This window comes from Cavia porcellus, unplaced genomic scaffold, assembly GCF_034190915.1.
Source record: "Cavia porcellus strain 051 isolate PalLab524CR breed Dunkin Hartley unplaced genomic scaffold, mCavPor4.1 scaffold_26, whole genome shotgun sequence".
Lineage (NCBI taxonomy): Eukaryota > Metazoa > Chordata > Mammalia > Rodentia > Caviidae > Cavia > Cavia porcellus.
This window is the reverse complement of record NW_026947509.1, coordinates 11,492,256-11,510,766: the sequence shown is the minus strand read 5'-3', so window position 1 is coordinate 11,510,766 and position 18,511 is coordinate 11,492,256. Positions and strand designations below refer to the sequence as shown.

Genomic DNA, 18,511 nt, shown 5'->3' with positions numbered 1-18,511 from the left:
GCGCATAAACCAGGTGCTTGTAAGAGATGGTGGGGGACCACCCCACTGAGAGCTCACCGTGGAGCGGGCTCCCTGCCTCCACCCTGCTCTGAGGGCCCCGCAGCCACAGCAAGCCTGTCCTTGTCTGTCAGGGCCTTTGCACCCTGCGGAAAGAGGGCGCCTCTGGCTCCTCTCTCACAGGACAGGCCTGTGCCAGCCAGCTGTCACCTCTCCTTCCTCAGCTCCTCTGCGGTCTCCCAGCCAAGACCAAGACCTAGAAAGTGGCACTCAAGAGACACCCGTCCCCTGGTGTGTGTTGGTGACGAAGTTAAATGTCTCCCTTCTTCCACTTTCCTGGGGGACACTTAGTGAGTCCCATGGGACAAACACATCCACTTGACATAAACTTGTCCCTGTCCCTCTCCCACGCACAGGGCACACATGCTCACCTCCTCCTGGATGGTCCCTTGATACTCCAAAACGACCATGAAGATAACTTTAAAGGAAGTTACCTGAAGTACTCCGAAAGTTTGGAGTTTGGTTTTAATTTCTGCAGTACCTGGAATGGAACCCAGGGTCTCACGTGTATTAAGCGCTCTATTGCTGTGATGCATCCCGACCTTCTGAATTTTTTTCATAATTTTGAAACAGATTATCGTGGCATTTCCCAGGTCAGCCTCAAACTTGATCCTCCTACCCCTGCTGAATGGCTGAGAAACAGGAATACCCCACAGCACGAAGCTCCTAAAATATTTTGTGTCAACACCATGAATTTCTCAAATGAGTCTTATTTATCTTGGTATCATCAATGTGGAGCGTGGTGTTTGGTACACGATAAGAGTGTAAATTAATTTTTTGATGCATAAACAGATGAGCGAATAAGCTCAAATGTGCCCTATGAGAAAACGCACTAAGAAAATAAATCCCAGAAAAATCCAAACAGGTAACAGGTACATCAGGGGGCGATCATTCGTGTGAACAGGAATTCCAACTTCCTGTGCTTTCCCACGGCACCATCACCACCATCACCACCACCACGAGCTTCCTTACATTCTGGTTCTCTGGCAAACTGCAAATTCGGTCCACTCTCAGCGTGGTAAACACCAGTGTTGTGCTATTATATAAAGGGAGAAAAGAGAGCCAGAAGACATTCGCCTGATGACCTGAGTCACAGACCTAAACACAAGCCTTGCAGACACTTGATGGAGGCAGAGGAGGGCAGGAGAATTGTCCTCAGCCATCTGCTCCTCCTGCTGAAGCACGGAAAAGACTGTGACATCTTTAAAAGGCAGAGCAATGGATGTGATGCAGTTCAAACTGGAAATGTGCTCTGTGGGAGCCTTGAACACAAAGGCACAAAAGGTGAAACCACCCAAGCCAACCACTACTCAGAGGCCGGGGTCTCCTCCAGTGAGATGACCACACTCCAAAGGGCGTCTGGGTCCCTAAAAGACTTGCCCCCTCACCCTGCCCAGGAGGGGCCCCGAGGGAAATCACTCACCCATTGTGAAGTCAATGCCCAAATCAATATTCCCAGGGGAGGAAAATATTGCCCTTTGATGGAAATCGATTTTTCTTTTCCTTAAGAAATTCTCGAGGGATAAACGACATTTTTTAAAAGAGAGAAAGCAACCAAACAAGGCAATGTGAAGCCCTACTTTTGCCCATCCTCATTAGCATGACCCTCAAAAATTATTAGTATAATTATGAATGCCTTTTGACCTGCTGAAAACAAACTCTAGTTCTTTTTTTTTTTTTTTTTTTTAAATCTTGTCTTACTATCCAAGCAACAGGGCCTCAAGACCTCCATTTATGCTCCCTAATTAATAGTGCTATTATAAGTGGAAGGCTTTGAGGTGTTTAAAAAACACCTAAGAATTAGTACAGAAGCAGAAAACTGATCCCAATCTTTTTAACCTGAAAATTTAATGACTATTTTTTAAACATTTCACAATTTCTTCCTTAACTTCCTCATTTCCCACTTGTACCCCAAAATAACGAAACACAGAATGTAGTCATTTACTGACTGCCTTCGCAAAAGCAAGAGGTATTAGCAAACAAAGAGAAAAGAAGCTTACATGTCTTTTTTTATATTTAGCAAGCTGGCTCGAGTTGAGGACAGCCTTTCTGATGGGCCGTAGATTGGCCAGCACACAGACTGCCTTCCTAGGTAAAATGGGTGATGGAAAGAAAACCTGCTTTCTCCCCTTTTGCAACTCAAAAGTTGCATAAGAAAGGACAGATGGATGATTTGGGGAAAAAAGGAATGTCACTCAATTAATGTTTGTTGAAAAGGTTGTCACAGATCATTGGCAGAATTTCTGCATTGGCAACTCCCCCAAGCAGCCAAAGATGAACACAGCACCCAGACTGTTGGGTTCTCAATGAGAAGAGAACCGATGGGCATGCTGGTGACCACGGAGGCCGAGACCAGGAAGCAACAGAGGCAACGCAGGTTGCCCCACCTTCCTCATGCACACGCACGTGGGGGTGACACCACCATATCACCCTCCGATGCTTAGAAGCCAAACATGAGCTTTGCTGATTGTCCTTCAGTTGGCATATGGGGCAAGCCGCATCCTGGTACTCTGCCCCTCTTGGGTGGGAGAGAATGATTTTTCAAGTGGTTTGAACAGATGAAACCAGAAGCTGGGTTCACTGATTGGCTCCTGACCTATATATAACTTGACCTTGGGGAAAGCCAGACTGATGACACACTCTGTTGTCACCTAACACAGCATACAGTGACTGCTCAGGGTACGAGAAATGCCACATAGAAGAACAAAACAGAGACCAGCAAACAGTAAACATTTTAGCTTTTAAAAAATTAAGATCTAAGTTCCGCCTTTCTAAAAATTTGCTTCTGTAGGAAAATCAAAATGAACTCGACTTACCGGAAGTGCCAAATTAAATCATTATTAGTCTGGTGATTTTCTACTTATTTAAAAATCAAAAATGGTGTTCATGCTTTGGGAGGGCTGTAAAGTTGCTTATCATGGTAAACACGTTTCTGCCTTTCACACGCTGTAGAGGTGGTCACATTTGGTAACAAGGGGCAGGAAAATCTATAGACACAAGGAATGAGCTACAGATGAAACAGGCAGGAAGGTGGGGAGACAAAATCTGGGCCTCTTCAGCGGAATCAGGTAGTAACAATGAGAACACATCTGGTATATGATTCAACTGACCTGGGACCCAACTGGATCTCCAAGCTGTGCTGTGCTCAGACACAAAACACAGCTGAGATTTCCACAAGTGGAAGCTCAGGACCGATCCTAAGGGCTTAACCAGAGAAAAGATTCCCTTCCCTGACAGTCACCGTGGGCACAACTTGGTCGTTTTGCTCTAGTCCGTGACTGGGCTCTGGCAGGCTCCCGAGATAGGCCTTTCTCTCAGGAGGTGGCACCGGCCCTGCCCACCCAAGTGGGGCTCTGCAGGTATGGGGGGGGGGGTGTGGCTGATCGGGCCCTGAAGGAAGGACAGCTTACTATTGAGTGGCTAGGAATCTACCTTATCTTGCCATCAGCAGCTGGCTCAAGACTTCAGGGGAAGCTATCTGGAGCCAGATGGAAAGCGACCCACATGGCTTTTCTTCTTTTCCTTTGGGTCCCTTTTTAGCTTGTCCTTCCCTGTCATTCATGGGTCAACTGGGTCAACATGACCAGGCCTTGCAATGCTGAGAGTCCTCAGAGCAGCGACCTAGAGGGCGCTGGCCTGAGCTCTGGCGAAGGGTCTTCAGAGACACAGCAGACCCTCTGCAAAGCTTTGTATCTTGGTTGCGCTTTTCCAGTGTCTGGGGGATGTTCGGGAGGGGGGACTGATTTTCTGTCCCTCAAAATCCTGGTGATGACCAGGAATGAGGCGCAACCCCTCACCCCCAATACGCCCTCTCTGCAAGAGTCCCTCTTGGCAAAGGCCGGACTCAGCACAGCAGCGTGAGCCCAGCTGCCCCAGATAAGAGGTGGCCCGTGTTAATGCGCAGGCTTCCTCTGCACCTCACAGGGCCTTCCTTTTGCAAACAGCCTCCCTTTAATGTTGGCGAATGTTGTTTTTCCATTGACTCAACATCTTGCCTCTGGTCAGTGGGGAACACTGCAGAGGGGGAGGGGGTCATGGGCAAGAGGGGTGCCAAAGCCACAGAGAGTGGCACTGCCCCGTGAGCCACGTTTCCAAACAAGCCAGCCACCTGCTTGGAAAGGCGGTGACCCAGGCCAGCTTCCTCTGGGCTCTGACCAGCTTCCCTGCCCAGTCCCTCACTACTGCCCCCTCGCTGGGAGACATCACCGTGGAAATCATCAAACACCTAGGACCTTTTCTCTATGAATTTCACTGCCATGTTTAAACGAAAGAGGAGGGGATGGAAGGGATGCTGGAAAACATTAAAAAGGGGTAAGAAATTCTGGGAAAGGACTTGGGTGTAGCTGAATGGTAGAGCATTTGCTCCAAGCCTTGGATTTGAGACCCAGCAAAAGATAAAATAAAATAAAGAAAAGAGAAGATGGGAGGAGAGCATGTTAGAAAGTTACAAGAGGGAAATTGGAAAGAAAGACAGAGACAGGGTAACGGGCAGGCAAGAAAAAGAATCAAGGCATGGAAATGAAGAAGCCAAAAGAAGAGAATAAAAGCATCTTTTAAAACCGAAAGAAAAAGAGGAAGGGAACAAGAGAAAGATACACCCCCCCACACACACACACACAAAATGAACTCTGAAATGAATCTTTCCCCATAAGCTGCATCTCACCAGCTGGAGGGTGCAGAGCAGGCATCTCAGGGGTTCCCTGGGCAGCCCTGGGTCAGGGGGCATCTTCCAAACCGAGGCTTGATTAGAGCCAGCTAAATGTTTTGACTTGAAGGAGACACTGCGGATTAAAAAGCAAAATAGAACAGCATGGGAAAGAAAGAAACAGGAAAAGAAACAAAAAAAATTTTTTAAAAAAACCTCACAGGGGACACAAAAGGAAGACTAGAAAACACTTCTGAATCAGCTAGTCGCTCCTAACAAGCTGTAAAGATCTCCAGTGACACGTTGTCACATTAGTTTAGTGAAACTGAAGCACTACTTATCCCCTTTCCTGTGCTTAATCTCTCCCTGCGTGCCACAAAAACATGCTACCACGTTTAATGGGATTAGTTTCGTTCCCTTTCTCACTCCACCCGTTTCATTTTTTACAATTCTATTTTCAGCAATCCAGAGATCCTTGAATTCATGGACTTCCTGCCGTGCACAGCAAAACCTGGCAGGCGTGGTTTATACCCTTTGCAGACTTTATTTGAATCTGAACAAACGTAATTTGGCTATTTTGCACCTCTTCCACCACAGAGGGGCTCACTCCTCTCCGTAAGGCCCACCGCTTTAGAGCCTGGGGGTGTCTGTGCATGACACGGGGTCAAGGCAAAAGCAGGACTAGGGAAAAGGTGGACGAAGCCCCATCCCTGCAGAGGTTTTGTGGCCTAGGAGAAAGTGGTCCAGTTCAGACTGTGGGTTCCCATCTTGGCTCTGCTACTTCCTGACTTTGTGGCAAGTAAAATGGTCCCTAATCTTGGATTATTCATTCATGTGGCGTAATCTTTCTTCCAGCTGTTGGAAGAATCAATATAATACCCACTGTATGCTCTAAGATTCACTCTTACATTCTGTTATGCTTCTGGAATCAGTATGTCTTACAGTCAAGTGTACAGTTCTGGTCATTACTGTCCCTTTACTCCAAAGGCCATACTTGAACTGATGGCCTGCCTCATAATGCAGACACGGAGGTGTGGGTCAGAACCTTCAGTTGGTGTTCGGTACATGCTAGAGTCCAGCATTCTAGAAATCTCTAACCTTAAGCATCACCACGATGCCGGTCAGCTCCTTGCCATGCCTTCCCTAAAAGAACCTTTGGAAAAATGAGTGCAGGTGTGGACACAGATTGTTCTAGACCAGGGCTCCAAACTGACATTTCAGAAACCTGATGAAATCAAACACAGCTATTAACCGCCTGAGTTGGATCAGCCCCAAACCATCCAACCACTCTGCTTTTTCAGTGAGTCACCAACTGCCACCCTTAGCGTTTTCTGGGGGACGGAATGATTCTATTGGATTGAGTCCTCTTGGGTTCTACAACCAGAACCATGGCCAGATGATCAGCACTGGGGATGGAAAGGGGTAAACTGGCCTGGTACGGAGGGGCAAGGAAGGGCTTTGGAGGTCAGGGGGGCTGAGGAGGAGGAGCAGAATGAGTAAGTCTGGATATCAGGTGAGGATGGAGGAAGATGGGGCTGGGAACCAGGCATAGGAACTGTATTCAGGGGCCCTGTGTGCAGGTGTGGAGGTGCTGCAGGAGGCTGGGACCCACAGGGCTTAATGTCCCTACACACACACACACACACACACACACACACACACACACACACACGGTGACCCCCCAAGGGAGAGCCTGGGATGTCTGGCTGCCACTGCCGCCAGACTGCAGGGCCAAGTCCCCCAGCCAACCCAGGATTAGCAAGCAAGCAACTTCAAAAGTCTGGATGAGTGAGAGCCAAGACTCATCTCTCTTCACCCCGGTGCAGCAGTGGCCAAATTTAGCCTCCTGCCTTGGCTTTGCACTGCCTGTGCCCCAGCACCCCCAGACAACACCACCCCACCCTACTCACCTGGGGCCAGAGCAGGAGCTCCACATTCCACTCACCCCATCTACTGCCCTCACTGCACCCCAGGTCATGCTCACCCCTCAGACTGGCACCCACTGTCTTCCCCCAACTCCAAATCCTCCTTCCTACAACCCCATTTCTTCACCCAGCAGCTTTCTCCCCTGGGACCTGGAACGTGCTCAAGCTCCCCCTGCCCAGCCTGACTCCATACCCCCAGCCTGGACTGGCCCAGCCTCTTACCCCTGCACCCGAGTGCTGTGTGTCCCTTCCTCCACGGGAAGCTGCCACCTATCTCCCTACAGCTGGTCCTGGCTTCTGTTGCTCATAGTTACCATGGGATGCCCTTTGTTTTTGTCCCCTAGGGTCAGAGACACTGCCCTCCAGAGCACAGAGAATGACCAGATAGCAGGAACCTTCCACACTGGCCCAAAGACACCAAGAATAGGACAGGACTGGCACCCAGCGAAGACGCTTCCCTTTGACTGCTCAGGGAGTACAGAGCCCCCATGCTGCCCTGGGTGCCACTCACTGGAGCCTCAGATGCCCTGAGCTGCTACCTCCCTGCCCATCTTCCTTCCCTGCTCCCCTCCATCTGGCTGGAACCCTCCCACACTAACCTGGGCTGTGCTTGCAGACATAGTTTGCTCCTAATTTTATGGAAGATTTTTTTAACATCACATGCATCAGAGGGAGTTGTTTATTTCAAATATAAAAGCAGATGACACGGGATAAGCACTTGTTCTTGTTTTCCTGGGAATGGTGACCTTTTTTCCAGCTTGTTGTTCCCTCGTGAACAGACCTCTTTGTGCTGTGGTTTCACCGGGCTGACCACGGCTTCTGTTAGAAACGTTCTCTCCCTCTATGAGGAAGAGAATGTGAAAGAGCCAAAGAGAGCAGGATAAAAGCAGATTTCAGGTTGGGAAATAATAGTGTGGTCCACAGGGCCTGATGGACAGCTCTAGGTCCAGAAGCACAACATCTAGCTTCCAAACATGCACCAAGGCTAACTTCTACTTTACGGCCTAAAAGGTATACTGTACACAAGGAAGGCGAGCATATAAAACACCCAAGATGACAACTCTCCCTAAACTCAAATGTGCACCTGCGTGTATATCCCATGTACTTCAGCATGAGTGTGTGTACACCCACTTCTGCACCGTTAGGTTCCGTATCTTGAGCACCGATCCCATGCTGAACAATTCTGAGTGTGTAGAAGCCTCTCAGTAACTCTGACTCAGATATTATCCCCATTTTACAGGTGGACAACTGAGGTCAGACAGGTTAACACTCCAAGATTACACAGTCAGAGCCTCTGCTCCCCCATTCCCCTGCCCTTCCCACTGATCTACCTGAGGTGGACCCAGAAATCTTTATTGGCATTTTATTTTATGAACAGTGCTTTGGTGATTCTGACTAGCAGGTCTTCGGAAAGACGGCTCCACATCCAGCCACCCTGCTTTCCTCCTCCGCACTGATCTTGCCTCCCAGCCTCCTACTCCATGCTGGATAAAACATTTAAAACATATTTAAATAGCAATTTCGAAAAAATACGCAGCATATGGATTTTCCTTTTGATCTCCAAATGATGACAAACAGACACTTAGATACTTCATAAAAGATATATTACCAGAAAAAATATAGAAATCTGGCTTTCAACTCTGTCTTGTTCTAATTTAAACAAAATGCACAACTTTGCAGTTACTCTTTCTCCCCGGATAAATGGAAAGTAGGCGCTCCCTTCTCTTACCCCCGTGTCCTGGCCTTCCTTTGCCTATTTAATTTCTATCCCGCTCCTCGCGCTGAATAAAAGCTTTGTAAGATGGACGGTATGGGTAACTTAAGTCCTATCACCAAGGCCCCAGAAAACCGAGCTGCTCCTCCGAATTCTCACCCTCAACACCAAAGACCAAAGAAAAGGAAGCCTGAGTAGTGGCCCCAAATCCTGAGATTGCTTGACAAAAGGAGCGGGTGGGCGCCTGGGGAGTTCGCCAGCCCTTCCGCCACCCCGCCCCTCGCGCGCTCCCAAGAGACAGCCGGCCTCCCTTGGTCCCTGGCGTCCCGGGCTGGACTGGGACGCGGCCACCCCGCCACGGCGGGACCGCGCGGGTCAGGAGGCCGCGGGCACCTCTGGGCCTGGCGGCGGCGGCGTCCCCGCTCCAGCGCGCGCGGGAGCAGGTGGTGCCATCCGCGTCCCCGCGCGCGCCCAGCCTAGGCCAGGGAGCCGGGCTGCAGCCGCTGCGGCGGCGGGGCGGGGCGCAGGCGAGAGCCGCGGGCGCTAGGAGGGGACGGCGGGACGCCGGGGGCGCGCGGCCAGGACCCCGCAGGGGGCCAGGCAGCCGGGGCGCGCCCTCCCTCCCCGGGACCGCTCCGCCGCCGCCGCGCTCGGGCTCGCTCGGTGGGGCAAGGAGGGCGCGCCACCCCGCTCGGGGCGGGAGCCAGGGCAGGCGGGCGGGCGGGAGGGAGAGGACACGGGTGGAGCCGCGGCGCGGAAGCCCTGCTCCCGCCGAGCGCCGGGCCAGCAGGCTGCAGCTTTCCCGCCCACCCCGAAAGTTTTCCAGCACACGCAGGCGTAGTCTTGGCAGGTTTGGGCCACCTCGAGCGCCCCTCGGGGAGAAGGCTCGGCACGCACGGAGGTGCACAGGACGGGGGCAAAGGGGTTGGGGAAGCGGCCGAGGCTGTTCAGAAGGCGGACGCACAGCGACAAGGAACTCCCGGGACGCTGGAACCAGCGCTAAAAATCCAGCCCCGGCTCGGAAGGGCAGCGGGGCCCAGAGGCTGCGCGTTAACTTTGCCCACTGCGCCCCCGCGCGCAGAGGCGCCCGCTCACACCCACCGCCGCCCACTCCCGCTCGGCTGCGCCCAGCCTGCCTTGGTACAGGCTGATGGGAAGCCGTGGTGGTGGTGCTGGAGGTGGAGAGGTGTACACTGCGTAAATCCCATTCTCTGGCACCCCAGATGCAGAGGGAGCGCACCCAGCTTTCCCCCAAGGGATCCCCTCTACTTCTCTGACCTTGAGTCTCCAACTTCTCCACCATTGTGGATTAAAAACGATAAAGCGCACCCAGATGGAGGTACATTGTACACAGAAAACTTGGCCTTTCCAAACCTTAGCCCACAAAGCGCCGGGTGGGGTTGAAGAAAAGCAAATTATTTGCGGGAGCAAGAGTCCCCCTCGAATGGCGCGCGCGCGGCCGGGTGGGCGCCTCTCCGGCCCCGCGCGGCCCGGCGGAGTGACTGGATTATGTAAGTAACAACCTCCGTGCGCTGAACCACCATCTGTTAATATTTTGATATTGGAAAGTTCGGGGCCTGAGGCAAAGCAGGGCTGGCGGCGAAGAGATCCCAGCCTACTCCTCCCTCCTCGGGGCAGGAACGCAACACCCTTGATGATATGCGCCCACTTTCATAAAATCAAATAGTAATGGGGCCTTAGATCACTGACACCTTCCCTCACCCACCGCTGGTGTGCGTTTGTGGGGGAGGGGGAGAGATTCTTGGAGGTCACCTTCTCAGGAGTCGGTCTTTCCCGTGAATGTAGACTTTTCTGACCCCTCTGTGCTCCTTTGGATAAAATGGAGGACGCTGATTTGGGGACAGGGGGTTTATTATTTTAAAAATTAACCCACCTCCCGTTAACACCCCTTGCTCCAAATTCTTGTAAGGGTGATATTTCGACTTCTTTGGAGCTCGCTTCTGTGTACTTTGAAAGCTGTTGGTTAAACAAACCTCGATAGAAGGCTCTGAGCGTGGGGTTCCCCAGAGACTGCGCCACAGCTGCTGCTCCTACTGATCTGGTGGCATTTCACCCCCACCCCATTCAGAACAGATCCAGGTTGAGTTTGGCGTCACACAGCGCAGGGGGAGGAGGTGACGGTCGGGGAGAGAGAGGCCAGCAGTCAGTCTGCCACCAGCGACCTGCAGCAGGCCGGCCTGCACCCCGGGGCTGGGTTTCTTTCTCTTCCCACGCTCAGCTTGGTGGCAAGGGTGAGTGGGTGACCGGGCAGGTTCTCGATCATTTCTCTTCCACACCCACACTCAAGGTAGCCCCTGGAGGAATCTAGGTGAAATTCCCAGAGCTGGTTTTAGGCTCTGAGGATGGCTGTTTGGAAGGTTTTTAATTACCCTTCCGCACCGTCTTCCCTCCCACCCCCACTTATTGTCTTTAAGAAAGAACAGGGCAGAGGAAATGTCAAGTGTGTTTAGCCCAAAACTTGACAAGGGTGATACCGGCAGGAGCCGTTTAAGAACACACGAATCACTTTTCAGATAAATAAGCAAACGCAGTCTGCACCGGGAGGGTTGGTTAGAAGCCGATCGGTCACAACTTGCGCTGACTTTTAGTTGCAGAGATCAGCGCGGCCAAGGGGCAGACAGGACGGGGCTGCGCTGCGCTGACCCCAGCTTGGCCTCCGGCTTCGGAGATGGAACCAATATTCAGGCTTCTCCTCCTCTCCGGACTGACGGATCCCTTCTTCCCTCTCAGAAAACAGAGTCACCCGGGATAGGGGCTTGGGCCTCACGCCTTGCTCCAGGGCCACTGAACCCGTGAAAGCCCCGCAGTCCTGGCCAGAGAGGTCGCCTGGAGCTCGGCCTGCACGTCGCCCCACCAGGAGGGGAAAAGACGGGTCTGACAGTGGCAGCCAGCGGAGTTGGTCTGGAGACCGAGCTCGTCCGCCTGCCGGGTGTCGCGCGCGCTCCTATTTCAACTGCGCCCTAAGACGGGCTGCAAACCGCTCCTGCGAGAGTGGCGGGCTGAGTCGCTGAACACCACCCCCACCCCCACCCCGGGCTGGGCACAGGAGTCTCCTTGTTTGCCCAGCAGGTTGTTACCCCACTTGACTGGGGCCTGAGTGACAGAGGACTGACTGGGGTTGCCTAGGGAAGGTGCGTGCTAAACGTGCAGAGAAACGCTAGGTGCAGCCGACACAAACTTGCGGGCTGAAGTTTAAGCCATTTCTTTCCAGGGTCTTTATCTTCTCTAACTCTCTCTCTCCCTCTCTCCCTTGGACTCCCGTCTTCTGCTTCCCCCCTCTGTTCCTCCCCTAAGCGTCTCATTTAAATGGCCAGCTGAACAGATGGTTTTAAGGTGTGGAGGGTATACAGCCCTTACTCCTACCGGTTTTATTGGTGGATAGATGCTAACCTGTATACTAACTCACAGATTCATAAAGAAGAAGACTAAGACAGGGGAAAGGTGCTTTGGAGCCATTCTCAGAGAATGCCAAGTCCCCGCTTACCTCGAAGGGACCTAACCAATAGAAGCATTGTTCCACGCTGTATCCAATGGGCATATTAGAGGTATTGCAGTTCCCAGTCTAAACCATCACATCCTCATTAGAACACTGGGTACAATAGCCTGTCACTGGAGGTGTGAGCCCGGGGTGTGGACCCCTCTGGTTTTCCTGATCAAGGGAGGCCAGTGTCTGAGGGTGGCCGAAGGAGGCGAGCCGAAGGCTGGCATTGCTCCTGTGAGTTTCTTACTGTGGACACCATGGTTAACCTAATTATTCCTCCTCCTCTTCTTCCTTCTCCTCCTCTTCGTAATGTTTGAATACCATGTGTGCCAAAAGTTTCCTACAGAGTACAGACTGGGACATACTAACATCGCTATTCTAATTCAAAGAGGAAACAATATCCTCTTATCAGGGTGATAAATCTGAAGCTGAAATTGTAGTAAATGTCCTAGAAAGGACCGGTGTCCCCCTGTGTTGGCCAGCCCAGTGTACTAGCTATGCACCGCATAAATACTCTGGTCACAACATGATTCAACCTTTGGTCTGATTAAATTTTGAGGGACACGAGAAAACTATTTGTCCCCATCCAAGTATATATATATATATATATATATATATATATATATATATATAGTACCTAATGGAGTACGTATGGATGTTTCTGCTTTTATAGGATCTTTAAGCCGTAAACGCGGCTGCATTTTTAAAAGTCGTGTGCTGTCCCCAGCCAGGGGACCTCCTAGCCGCGGCTGGAGGCTCTGTCTTCAGCGTCTGTTACTTTGCGAAGCCCAAAACCGCATTATCTAAAGAACCCGTGTTGGTTATTTCTCATCTAAGATAAACTAAGCCGAAATAAACTTTCTTCGGTTTTAAGTTAAAAGTCCGAGATTTTAGCGTTTGACATTCTCGCGTAATCAACTTTAAACTTTGTTACTCTGGCGTCCACATCGCGTAAATCCCGGGTTGAACTGCTTTATTTAGTCGGTGTGGGGTCACTGAGACGGAAGGGGGTCATGGCGAGATCATGTTTATTACATATATTTTTAAATAGCTGCTGTATCAGTCGTCCAAATAATATCGTTAGAGGTGACCGAGGGTAAATAGCCTTGTTCCCTAATAATCTTGACGGTGATTGCCTGGGACTCAGCCAGTGCTGATCTTTTAATATCAGATGCAGCGAACTCGGTGGGAAACCTCTGGCACCTCTCAGTTTAATCCCAAACCTACCTGTATTTCACCGTCCACCTCCTCTGTAAAAGGAAGGGCGACAGGTATGGTGGATCCTAAGCAGGACCGCTTTAAAACAGAATGATCTGTGGATCCCCCCTTCCCTCCTTCTGGACCACCACCGCCAACGCTCGAGGCCCCACTTGGTCTGCAGGCTACTTTTCCGTGCCTCCCTGCACCCAAGTCCGAGGAGCTCTAGCTCGCTCGGCCACTGGCGAACTCGATCAGCTGTATCTGGGCAATGGAAAACACACGCGCGCGCGCGCGAACACACACACACACACACACACACACACAGAGGCACGCACAGAAGACGACGAAGACCTGCGTCCTGCGAGAGCGGTGCGCAGCGCCCGCAGATGGCTCGCCGTGGCCGGGCCGGCGTCGCTGCGCCCGGAGCAGCGCGGGCGGGGTGGGTGGGGGCCGGGGAGGGGGAGCGCGGGGCCCCTCTCCCCTCCTCTCTTCCCAGCCCCGCACCCCCCCACACCCACCCCTTTTTATATATTTTTTTTCCTCCCAAGTTCTCTTGCCTCGCTATCCCCCCTTGAATCCGAAGGCGCCTCGCGATTGGGTGCTGGGGCCGGGTACGTCAGTCAGACTGTGACGTGCAGTCTTCCTGTTTCCTTCAGCTGTGTCTTAAAGTAAATCTTGTCGTGGAGCGGAGCCCTCGGCCGAGGGAGCGCTCTGAAACCCTACACCATTGCAGCGGGCGAGAGCGCAGCGGCGCAGAGGAGCCGGGGCCGGTCGGTCCGCGCCCCGCGCCCCCGCTCCGCGCGCCCCTGCGCCCTCGCAGCTCCTCTCCTCCTCCTTTCCTCCTCCTCCTCCTCCTAGGCGCTGCTCTCCTCGGCTCCTCTCCTCTGTCCTCTGCGCCCCGCTCCCGCCCTGCCCTCCTCTCTAGCTCGCCCTCGCTGCGACTCACCGGCCCCGGTCCGATCTCACATCCATCACCCGCAAACCATCAGCGTGCGCGCGCGCGCCTTTTCCGCTCTCTGCCGGCAAAAAGAGAGAGAGAAACAGAGAGAGAGAGAGAAAGAGAGAGCGAGATTGAGGGAGAGAGGAAGAGAGAGAGAGACTCCGTCCCACCGCTCTCTGCGCCGCGTAAGTATCTTCTCCCCCTCGCAGTCCCCTCCCCTCCCCAGACCCTCCTGCACTGGCTTGCTCCTGAATGAGACGGAGAGAAAAGAGCCTCCCAGGACTTACGCCCGTGCGCACAGTTTTTTTCCAGGAGAAAGTGTTATTTAAATGAATCCTAATAAAATAGCCTCTAAACAGTTTCTAAGCAGGAGCCACCGTGGGACCCGACGCTCCGCCGCCGCCCCCCCCCCCATCCCGCGAGTAAGTGACCCGCTTGGCTTTTATTTCTTTCTCTTTCCTGCTGGTGGCTGGGGGTGGTGTGTTGGCGACGTGGGGGAGGCTGGACTTGTCGCTGATCTTGTCACCTTTTGTGTCTTGTTTCTGGGGTGCGAGGAGGCATCGGCTTCCTTCCCTGCTTTCTCTTGCCCTCTCTTCCCCGGAGAGGACTGCAGAGGGGACCGGGTCGCTTTTTTGTTCGCCAGGGTCTCTGCTCTCCGGCGAGCCTCAGCCTTCCATCTCCCTGGGCGAAAAGTCCGGGGCTCCTCCCCACGTCCTCTCCCTTTGTCTTGTTTATTATAGCCGCCTTTCTTCCCAGCTCTTCCAATTTGCTTGTCATTTGCATACCTTCCACTTCTCCTTTTTAACCGGGGCGCAGGCCCGGGAACTGGGCAGAGGGCGCACGGGGGAGGGGGCGCTCTACGACTTTGCTCTCCCTACGCGATCCGAGCTGCAGTGTTGAAATCGGGGTTGGAGCGGGACAGTGATGGGTCCCAGGAAAGGAGCGCCGGGGTCGCGTGGAGTCGGGTAAGGCCACGCCGCGAAGCCCGGGGGTCGCTAGGTTGGGGGGCCCGCGCGCCTCGAAGAAGCAGGGTTGCGATCCAGGCGGGGAAGGGTGTTCTTCGGGTGCGGGTCGAGGCACCCCGCAGGCGTCTGCGGTGCTCTGTGCTGTTGCGCAGCTCCAGGCAGGTCCCGTCCGGCTGGTACCTACTGTTTCGCCCCAGTTTGGCGGAGGATGGGGGAGGGAAGAGAGCGGAGGAGGTGAGAGGAATCGTGGCTGGAAGCGCCGGGAGCTGGGCGGGAAGAGGGAGGAAGAGCCACTCTCTTGCCCGAGCACACGGGGGAGGGGGCGGTGGACAGCACCCGAAGTCCAGTTTAGCAAGTTGTCTGTTCCCCTGGCGAGCGGGCCAGTAGTCCTCTCGCGCGCACGGCGTCAGTGGAGACAGGGATGGGGGGCCGGGGGGGGGGCAGCTCCCAGACTGCAGGGCCCCGGCTCCTTCCCAGCTTCTTCCCAAGTTGAGACTCCTCCAGGCGCTACGGGGAGCAGAACCGGGAGGGGGGCGGACGAGGACGGGCCACAGCCTTCTCTAGCCCGGGAGCCGGGCTGCAGGGAGAAACTGCTGTTCTTGGCAGCCCGGTGCCCTTCCCTGCCTGGGGAAGACTGAGAGCTCACCTGCTTGTTTTTATTTTTCCGAGAAGGTCTGTGTTGTCTCCTTAAGCTTATGAAAACAGACCAAGCGCTGGGGTGGCCTCCTCTCAAAGTCAAGGCTAGAAGAGTCTCGTTTTTCACACCCCCACCCCACCCCCGCTTTCTGGTACAAAAAAAAAAAAATCATTTCCTTTCCTAAACTAGGTAGGCAGATGCCTATTAGCAGAGTACGCATGGGCAGGGCCTGACAGGTGTGTTGTGTCAAGAAAGACAGGTGTAAATTTCCTCTGTTTGCAGGGCTCCAGACCTCAAGGCTTGCTGGAGGGCTGTAGAGGGTTATGAATTTATGGTTGTCTTGGCTCCTAAGGGTTCTGGGGCTACTAGCTACTGGACTGTTGTATTTTGAGGCCCACCATATGAGTTCTTTGGGAGGAGCAGGGGTGGGAGTGCTGGTGTCCAGTTGGTATGTATTTGTTTATTTTTCTTAAGGATGTTGGCAGGCTGCTGCTAAGGCTGTGTTTCAGGCTTCTGTCTGCTAGGGAGCCAAAAGAACCCCCACTTCAGGCAGCAGGTGGAAGGGAGACTGACTTTCCTTTTCGTTCCCTCCGGTTTATGCCTGTCTCATAGGTCTGTACTTGGCAGAGAGAGGGAGGAGAAGGGACTGGGAGACACACACACACACACACAGAGGGAGAGAGAGAGAGACAGACCTTGGGGTGTGTGTGTGTGTGTGTGTGTGTGTGTGCGTGTGTTGGACAACTATGGTGATGTGTAACTGCCAAAAATACCACAGTCGGTCTGAAAGTGTTACTGGTGTGAAAGCCTGTCTTTTAATGTGCTGGTTCCTCCCGGCCCAGAAAGAATAGGTACGTGCTTGGACTTTTTCAAGGTATATGTTAAATAATCTCCTAAAGTAAGAATGCACTTGTCAGTGTTCCAGACCTGTGCCAGAGGGCCTAGAGAGGACTTGATGGAGAGGAAGATCTCATGCACATGAGAGCTAACTGTGTTTTTCGATTTCATACAAGATTTGGGCAATCAGTCTATGATGAGTTTCTCAGAGTTCTTACTGAGTATTTGTGACATGAAATGGGCTGTGCATGGTGAGGAAGAAAAAAGGAGAGAACTGAGGTTAGCCTAGGCAGGGCATAGGTGTAGAAGGGCAAACCAGCTGAAGTTAAGGACTGTGGCTTGATGGGGGGGGGGGGGGAGGATCAGTGTTAACCTGTGTCTGGATTCTTAAAACTTGATCTTTAAAAATCTTTTTAATGTCAGGCTACTTCTTTAAATTGAGCTGCATGGAAATAGGTTAAATGGTAAAAGGTTTTTGTGGTTTGGGTGGTTATCACTGTTTCCAAGAAAATGAGATAGTATGTCATTTATTCTTTCTACTTAAACTTCAATACCCCCCCCTATATTTTCCTTGGATGCTTCTGAAGTTCTTTGGTGATTAAAATGTCATCTATGGCTATGTTCATTTACTTTGTTTTTAATAGAGGTTATCTATGCTTGGCACTTACGATATGCAGAAGTCTATTTAGTTTAATCACCACCTTGTGGGAAAAAAGTCACGCATACACAACATGCATCTTTGTCCCCACTTCAGTCCTCACTAGCATGGGCTCCCCTCTGCAGCATGTGCGGGCTCGAACCTCAGCCTGCTTAGTCTGTAAGTTGCCAGATTTCCTCTCTATCTGTTCAAAGCTCAAAAAGGCCTTTTCCCCACCAACTTCCTATGTGTAGCATTTCAGGGCTGGTCTCAAATTTGCAATCTTAATATGAGGATTTTTATGTTTAGAATTTTAAAGAGAATTTATAAAATGTTAGTGGTGCAATACTATGGAAATGGGTTGTGTGTGATGTACTATTATACAGTTCTAATTAAATATTTTGAATAAATTGGAAGGGACATATAATTCCCAACTCTTACTGCCTAACGTGTTCCTAACGTGTTATCTCAGAGGATGCTTAGAGTATTCCAATTTTCTGCAAAAAAAAAAAACAAGTGTAAGTGTATATTTGTGAGATGATTTCTTACACTTTTACTACCCAATTTGATGAATTGTTACAATTCAATAATTAGAAATCAATATTTCAGGCATGTCTCAGACAATGTTACACGTTCATTTTGCAAGTGAACAATATATGGAATTTTTAATAAGATGGGAGAATCGTAAATGAAACGGTGGCAATTTAAGAATTCTGTCATAATAGGAAATTTTAAAACCTGTCAATGTAATCTTTGTTATCTGAAGTATTCACTTATACCAAGTGGGTTCTTCAAAATAAATATTCTTAACCTGGTAGGAAGCAGGGATGTCTCCAAAGGAAAAGTTGCTAATTAGCGGTGATGAACTCCTGAGCACAGTGAACAGAGGACAGACACCTTAGTGGTTTGGGGAACTTCTACATCAAGTCGTCCGATTCTGTCCCTCTTGAGTTACTGATTTTCCAGATTGACTTTCAGTGCTCTGTATTCATAAAATACCACTCGAAATCACCTAAGCAGGTGAACCCCAAGCAGATTCGAGGCACATTTAAAGCTGATATCCTAAAAGAAGTAACATGTAAGTAAATTCTTCAAATAATTTTATCAACAAAAACAGATAAGCTAAACGATCCAGCAGGAAAGCCAGCCAACCTTACACTTTCCCTATCTCAGAAAAGATTTGTCTGAACTATCTGGATAATTACCATCATGAAACACTTCTTTGTCCAGGGTCTGGACTCCAGATAGCTGCAGTAAAAGTTGCATCTCCTTCTCCCAAATAACTTCTTTATTAAAGCGCAGCTCTAAACCACTTTCTGTTCATCTTGCAATGTTCCTTTGAAATACTTTACTGAAAATGCTTTTCTGCCAACTCAGTATCCTTAGGATTCTCTATGTTAAAGAGAATGTCAGATAATTCAGATTTTAATGAAGAATCTTGTGAGGCAGTTA

The 18,511-nt window shown here is 51.3% G+C and overlaps 1 protein-coding gene and 1 long non-coding RNA gene across 10 annotated transcripts in view; one reads left to right on the top strand and one right to left on the bottom strand.

Moving 5' to 3' along the window:
• The window catches only part of LOC106028607 (uncharacterized), a 146,835-nt gene extending 131,111 nt beyond the window's left edge, over positions 1 to 15,724 (bottom strand). For 4 of the 6 annotated variants that reach the window (XR_010043300.1, XR_010043299.1, XR_010043298.1 and 1 more), the window contains exons 1-2: positions 14,510 to 14,697; positions 13,990 to 14,059 (exon numbers count right to left, since the gene is read on the bottom strand). This is a non-coding gene — a long non-coding RNA (uncharacterized LOC106028607). Of the gene's footprint in view, positions 1 to 4,720; positions 4,839 to 13,989; positions 14,060 to 14,509; positions 15,132 to 15,594 lie in introns of those variants that run through there. The other 2 variants (XR_010043303.1, XR_010043301.1) reach the window with 2 other exon arrangements.
• Prox1 (prospero homeobox 1) overlaps positions 13,571 to 18,511 on the top strand; it is a 50,981-nt gene continuing 46,040 nt past the window's right edge. The window contains exon 1 of one of the 4 annotated variants that reach the window (XM_063236730.1): positions 13,571 to 14,168. The gene's annotated coding sequence lies outside the window, so the exon portion shown is untranslated. Of the gene's footprint in view, positions 14,169 to 14,817; positions 14,949 to 15,587; positions 16,437 to 18,511 lie in introns of those variants that run through there. The other 3 variants (XM_063236733.1, XM_063236731.1, XM_063236732.1) reach the window with 3 other exon arrangements.